Source organism: Nannospalax galili, unplaced genomic scaffold (genome assembly GCF_000622305.1).
Source record: "Nannospalax galili isolate Female #2095 unplaced genomic scaffold, S.galili_v1.0 scaffold456, whole genome shotgun sequence".
NCBI classification, from domain to species: Eukaryota; Metazoa; Chordata; class Mammalia; order Rodentia; family Spalacidae; genus Nannospalax; species Nannospalax galili.
The window spans coordinates 475582-482393 of NW_008337055.1; positions in this window are offsets into that span (position 1 = coordinate 475582).

Here is a 6812-nt window from a genome sequence, read left to right on the forward strand (position 1 = left end):
GAGGCCGCAACAAAATTACTCAGTCCTCAAACCAGAAGGTGCAATAAGCAAGAGGATTTTATTTCGTCTATAGACGGACTTCAACCTTAATCAAAAGGAGGAAGCCCAGAATTCAGCTTACAAGCTTGCTTTTAAAGATGGAAACCACAAACCACAAGCATTCAGGTCAAGCACAGCAGAAGTGGGAGGGGGGTTTTTTGGGTGTTTTTCCAGCTTGGGCAATAGGTCATTTATTTTTCATCTATTCTTTTCTACAGTTAGAATTATTTTTCTTTTGCTTCCTTGTACAGTTTCCCAGAATGTAGCCTGGGAAACTTAGTTTCAGTTTGCTTTAATCTGGGGGGCTTTGATTTGAGATTCCATCAGTTGGTAATTGCCAGCTGGGAATTTCAACAAGATGATTTGAACGAATTCTCTTGCTCTCTCATCCATAGGCATTTGTGGTAATTTTTCCAAATGCTGGTGAAGACATGGAGCCACAGGAACTCTCCTTTGTGGCCAGTAGGAATGCAAAATGGCATGTTCACTTTGGAAGACAGCTTGATTGCTGCTTACAAAACTAACTTACTTAGACCATACAATCCAGCAATTGTGCTTGTTGGTATTGACCCAAAGGAACTGAAAGCTGAGAGAGAGAGAGAGAGGGAGGGGGGGGAGAGAGAGGGAGAGAGAGAGAGAGATAGATGCCACTCCAAACAGTGATGACCAGTGAGTGTGCTTGTGGACGAGTACCTATCGGTGCCCAGTTTTTCTTCTGCGGGGGACGTGAATTTCTCTGGGATTCACGCCTGGGACCCCTTTATCCTTTCACGGGAGTCTTTTAGTGGTGAGCACCCTGTGGCTCTTACTTGCTCGACCTGTGCCCGCGGGGCTTCTTAGTGGCTAGAGAGAAAGGAAGATATAGAAAGACTGTCCTGTCTCCACCCGTGTGGGCAGTCGGGGTCCGCCAAGAGGGCTAAGAGCCTTTGGTTTACGTCAGGGAGTGGCCCTGACTAGAAAACCTCAACTGCTCCTTCGCCTTTAACGGTCCCTCGCGAAGACTTGGACTAAGAGTAAAGGAGTAAAAACGACAGAGAAGGCTTAAAATAGTGTGGAGAAACACACAAAACCAGACCTTCCCCTTTTAAGATACTAATACACTATCAAGTACACACACACACACCATGCTATATCACATTCAAGTTGACCGGTCCTGATCGGGAGGGGAGTAGCCAAGCCAATCTCCCTTCTCCCGAGGTGAGGAAAACTACGCTGTCCTCCTCACTTCAGATCACTCTGGCCACTAAGGTCAGAGTGGCGGAACCTGGGGTCTCTGGGCACATCTGCCACTCCCGCTGGTTCCCAGAATACAGACTTACAGGTCCTGTACAGGCACAACTGTTCAGACGGAACGTTCCCAGAGCAGGAAATGACTGACAGACATTAAGACCAAGACAAACCACAAGACAAATATTCTTACCTCCTGCTGATCTGAGGAAATGGGTCCGGGGGCGACCAAATCCCGGACGAGCCCCCAAGTGTAGGACCCCCAGACTGGGGTACCCTACATTCACGGGAGGTCACACCCCAATAACTCAGTCCTCAAACCAGTAGATGCAATAGCATGAGGGTTTATTGATACGTCTATAGGCGGGCTTCCACCTTAATCAAAAGGGGAAGCCCAGATTTAGTTTAGAAACTTGGTTATATAGACAGAAACCACAAGCAGTGGGAGGAGCTGGTATCCAGGTTACAGTAGAAGTGCTTGGTTACATAGTTACAGCAGAAATGGGAGGGGGATTTTTCAGGTATGTTTCCAGCTTGGGCAAAGAAGCATGAAAAGGTCAGGTCATCTATTTTTTATCTATTCTTTTCTACAGTTAGAATTATTTTCCTTTTACTTCCTTGTACAGTTTCCCAGAATGTAGCCTGGGAAACTTAGTTTCAGTTTGCTTTAACCTGGGGGGCTTTGATTTGAGATTCCATCAGTTGGTAATTGCCAGCTGGGAATTTCAACAAGATGATTTGAACGAATTCTCTTGCTCTCTCATCCATAGGCATTGGAGTTAATCTCTTCCAAAAGGGGAATCCTCAATACTTTCAAGAATTGGGAGAAACAAAATTTCCAGCTGTGAGAATAGCAGGAAGCTAAACTTGGGGGATTTCCTCTGTTCTAGGACGGAGGCGGAGTCAGGGAGTTCATGGTGGCTCCCTCCAACACTTTTGTGGACTGGCTTGGTTTGTACTGACCTTAAAGGGTTTGTACTCCTCAGGAGAAATCAAGGCCAATAACCCTTTTCCCCTGCCAGATGTACAATTTAGGAGTCTTGGATTGGGCTAATTTTCTCTGCCACATAAAGAATTGAAAGGTGTGAAAAGACACATCACAGCAAACCCTCAAGATTTGTTAAAGTGAAAGAGCACACATACAGCACAATGAAAGAGACCCCCAAATTAGAGGAGGAGCTCTGGAAACAAGAATCTGTTGTTCCCAGAAGGATGAAATTTTTTTATAGACTTCAAAGCATAGGTCAAGCCTTCCACTCCCCTTTCAGTTGGTCAGCTTAAGCAAAGATGAGAGAGTTGGTTGGTTCATGGCACAGGCAAGGTAATAAAGGTCTAGGGCATGTCTGGGACATGCCCAAGCAATCCTGCTGGAGAGGGCCTGCCAGATCTTTGTCTTGGAGGAAGAAGATGCTGGAAGTTTTGAGGGAGAGTAAGAGTTGTAGATAGAAAAAGGAAGTGGAGTGGATCCCCAAGGATGTCAACTCCTTGTTCTGAGTGGCGCTGCAGTGGCAACAAAGAGTCAGTTCAGGAGTGGAGACCCAAGTAGGACAATAAGGAGTAGGGTAGGGTAGGGTCCAGTGACCTTAGAGACCCCTGAGCTTCTGGGTAAATTCCCAGCTCTGGAGCTGTTCTCATCTTCACAGGAGATGCTTTTTTCAATAAATCTGCCTCAGTCTTCCCAGGGGCTCCATTCTGTCACTCCATCTGTAGTAATGAAACCGGCAATCCCCTAGACTGTGACCACCAACAACTCAATACAGTTTGCCATCTTGTTCACATGTTACGGAGTTGGAGACCATTGGGAAAATACCACCAGACCCGATTCAGATTTAAATTAGCCAAATTTATTTGCTGCTGCAGGGAGACTGAAGTGAAGCTGGGAGGGGAAGGGAATCTTTTAAAGGCAAAACCCACAAATTACTTCATTCCTGTGGTATAGACACTGGTAAGGACAGTAGGGTCACACTGATCCTTAAAAACAGCAATGAACAAAGTTTACAGAAGCCAAAACAAGCAGTTGTTAACAGACGTATAGACCTTGACAGTAAGGAGCTTTCTGATTATTATTTCAGCATATTACCAAGAAAGACAGAATAGTGTTTAGGTTATTTTCCCTTGGGTGGGCAAGAAACATAGCTGCAATGTTTGGGTGGCAACACTCCTCTCTGTGGTGAGCTATTTCTAAAAGGAAAGCAAACTTTTGAGGGGAACTGACTTACAGGAACGAAGTCACTTCAAGTTCAAACAAGTTCAAACCTTGAGCTGACTTCTCTTATTTTTGAAATCAAAGGTGGGTACTTTGTACAAATGGAGTTGCTTTGCGTGGGGACCTAAAAGCCCCACCTTGCATAGGTCCGAAAGGAAGTTACTGGGGGCACAGCCTGGCTTGCTTTGAAAGTCTAAAGAATACTTCCGCACTGCTGAGGAGTGCATGATCAGCGCATGACCATCCTTAAGATATACCCTGAGCGGGGAGGGGAATTTCCAGCTTTGGAACACTTGCAATAAATGAGTCCCAGCTTGACTAGGCTCCCTGTTGCATCTGAGTGTCCCCAGGTAATGGGGGTGGCATGGGCTGGCCAACAGCGTGCTTACTCATCCCCAATTCTCACCTCGCCGGGGGTCGGGGGTTCAAGTCCCCAGCATCTGGCACCCAACGTGGCACTCGAAGTAAGGTGAAAAGAAGGAAAGAAGTAAGAAGAAGAAAAAATGGATTGGGGCCAATGAAGGAGGTTCCCTAAAAATGGGTAATGCAATTTTTAAGTTTCAAGACCCAGCACTTAAAGCTCTGAGAGATATGCTTAAAAGCAGGGAATTGGATTTGTCAGATCCCATAGCTCAAAAGGTTTGGGCAGAGGCGATTCATTTGGCTCCCTGGCTACTTGGGGCTAATGTTTTACTGGGGATACCTGGGAATCATGGGAAGGGTTTGAAGAAGAAGGCCGAAATGCAACAGAAGTGAAACCAAAAGCAGCCAGAGTAACAAGCGGCACCTCCAGTGTGCCCTGGCCAGCTTCAGAGCCTCCCAGGCAGAAGGGCGGGGAAGAACAGATTGCGAGGGGTCAGCAGCGAAAGCTGCCCACCCCACCGCCTTGAACTAATGCATGTGCACGGGCCGCCTCCTGGCCAGTGACCGGTGGGAGTCAGGGGCTCACGTGAAAGCCCAGCGGGGCACTGTCCCCCTCCCCCCCCAGGGACCAGACCTTTGGCTGTGTGCCAGGACCAGCTCCAGGACAGCTGAAAAGGCCAGGTTTGGGGAAGGTGGCTCCGGGAGGGGCCCCGCCCCTTACAGCCCCTCCGGCAGCAGCACTGATCAAATCCCAGGCTGAGGGAGCCCTTAGTAAAGCTTACAATGTTTTCACTGACTGGGGCAGATGTGGAAAAAACCAAAAAGCAGCTCAATTCAAGGAACTTTACCCCAAGATATGGCCAATAGCCCAGCATTCTGCCAAGGCTATGTGAAGACCCTTTTGGGGCCTGCTCACTTGCTGCCACATGCCACTGTGTACATTTGTATGGATGATATAATCTTGGGAGCTCCAAGCCCCCAATAATTAAAAGAGTTATATAAGGTTACTTGGAAATGTCTACAGACTGGCGGACTCCATGTATCCGCTGATAAAATACAGACTATTTCTCCCTTTAAAATTCTGGGAACCATGCTTTCTTTGGAAGGAGTAAGTCCTTTAAAACCACAACTGGCTGTCAAGCCCACCATAACCCTGACAGAGCTACAAACATTATTAGGAGAAATTAATGGCTACGAGCCTGGATGCCTATTCCCACTGAGACTTTAAGACCACTGTTTCAGTTGCTAGTAGGGAAACAGCCTTCAGAACTAATTCACCTGGCTCCTCAACACCTGGACATCTTACATGAGGTCCAGGATGCCCCAGACTGAGCCCAACTTTCCCGGTACACCCCTAGTAAAGATCTTGAGTTATGGGTACTCCCTGGTGAGACCCTGATGACATCGTCCTTACACAGGATGGGAAGCCCCTTCGATGGGTGCGTGCCTTTCTGGGAGGCATACCGTGGGTTTATACACCCATGGATCAATTGGCTGACCTAACTGAGAAAGGACGTGATGTAGCTCTGAGACATTATGGCATAGACCCTCTTAAAATTGTTATCCCTTATCAGCTTAGGGATTTTGAATGGCTCCGCAGAAATAATAACCAAGTGGCCATAGCCTTGGAAGGGTTCCTGGGAAATTTGGACTGTCATTATGGCCCTCATAAATGGGTGACCTCCTTTTGCACCCTCTGTTGGGATGCCCCCGGCTCTTTGTCAAGGAGCCGTTAGTAAAAGCCTATAATGTTTTCACTGACAGGGGCAGATTTGGAGCTGCAGTGATAGTATACCCAGGGGCAGATGAAAAACCAAAAAGATATGTCCACACTTGTGATGGCTCAGCTCAATTCAAGGCCCATGAATTTGTTTTCTGACAGTCTGTATATAGTCAATCTTCTTCCAGGGCTATTAGGTTCTCATATCCAGTTGTCTGGGAACCCCATTACTCCCTTGATGATTCAGACTCGTACGCTCCTTAAAGAGAGAAAAACACCTATCTTCTTACAGCATCTTAAGGGGCACCAAGGATTGCCTGGGCTTTTATCCCAAGGAAGTGCAAAGGCAGACAAGGTGGCTTCCACCCAGGTCCTGTCAGCAGGCCTGAATGAAGCCCGGGGGTTACATAACCTCACTCATGTAAATTGGCGGGGACTCCATAAGAGGTTTCCTCAAGTTCCCATCAAGGACCTAAAGAAGAATGTACATACCTGTAGGTCTTGTCAACCCTTTCTACAGGTACTGCCTCTGCAACAGCCAGGGGTAAACCCCAGGGGACTCAAACCCAATTCCTTATGGCAAATGGATGTCACACACTATGCTCCTTTTGGAAAGCTTAAGTATATTTTTGTGTCCATTGACACATTCTCACATGCCTGTTGGGCTACTGCTCATACAGGAGAGAAGTCTAAACATGCTCAGTCTCATTTTCTCCAGTGCTTTGCCATGTTGGGATTGCCCCAAAGAATTAAAACTGGTAATGGACCATGTTTTGTGAGTAAAAATTTACAAGATTTCTTCTCACTTTGGGGAATTCAACACAATACAGGAATTCCCTACAATCCCCAACGTCAAGCCATTATAGAACGCCTCCATCAAAACCTAAAAATTCAATTACAAAAACAAAAAGGGGGCGTAAGCCCCCACCAAGAGTTGGGTATGGCCTTATTCACTATTAATGTTCTTAATTTTCAAAAAAATCAGGTAAAATCCCGGTTTCAGAAGCATTGGGGATGACAGGAGCAGAGACCTGAGGTATGGGTAAGATGGAAGGACCCCTTTATGGGGCAATGGAGAGGCCCAGACCCATTGCTAACCATGGGTCAAGGTTTTGGGTGTGTCTACCCTACAGGAGATTCAAACCCCATATGGGTGCCTGCGAAAAACCTTAAGTGGGTAGGCCACTGACTAGCATGACAGTCCATGGACAATAGTTCATGAGAAAAAAATTGCTCTCTTTATTTATATCCATCTGA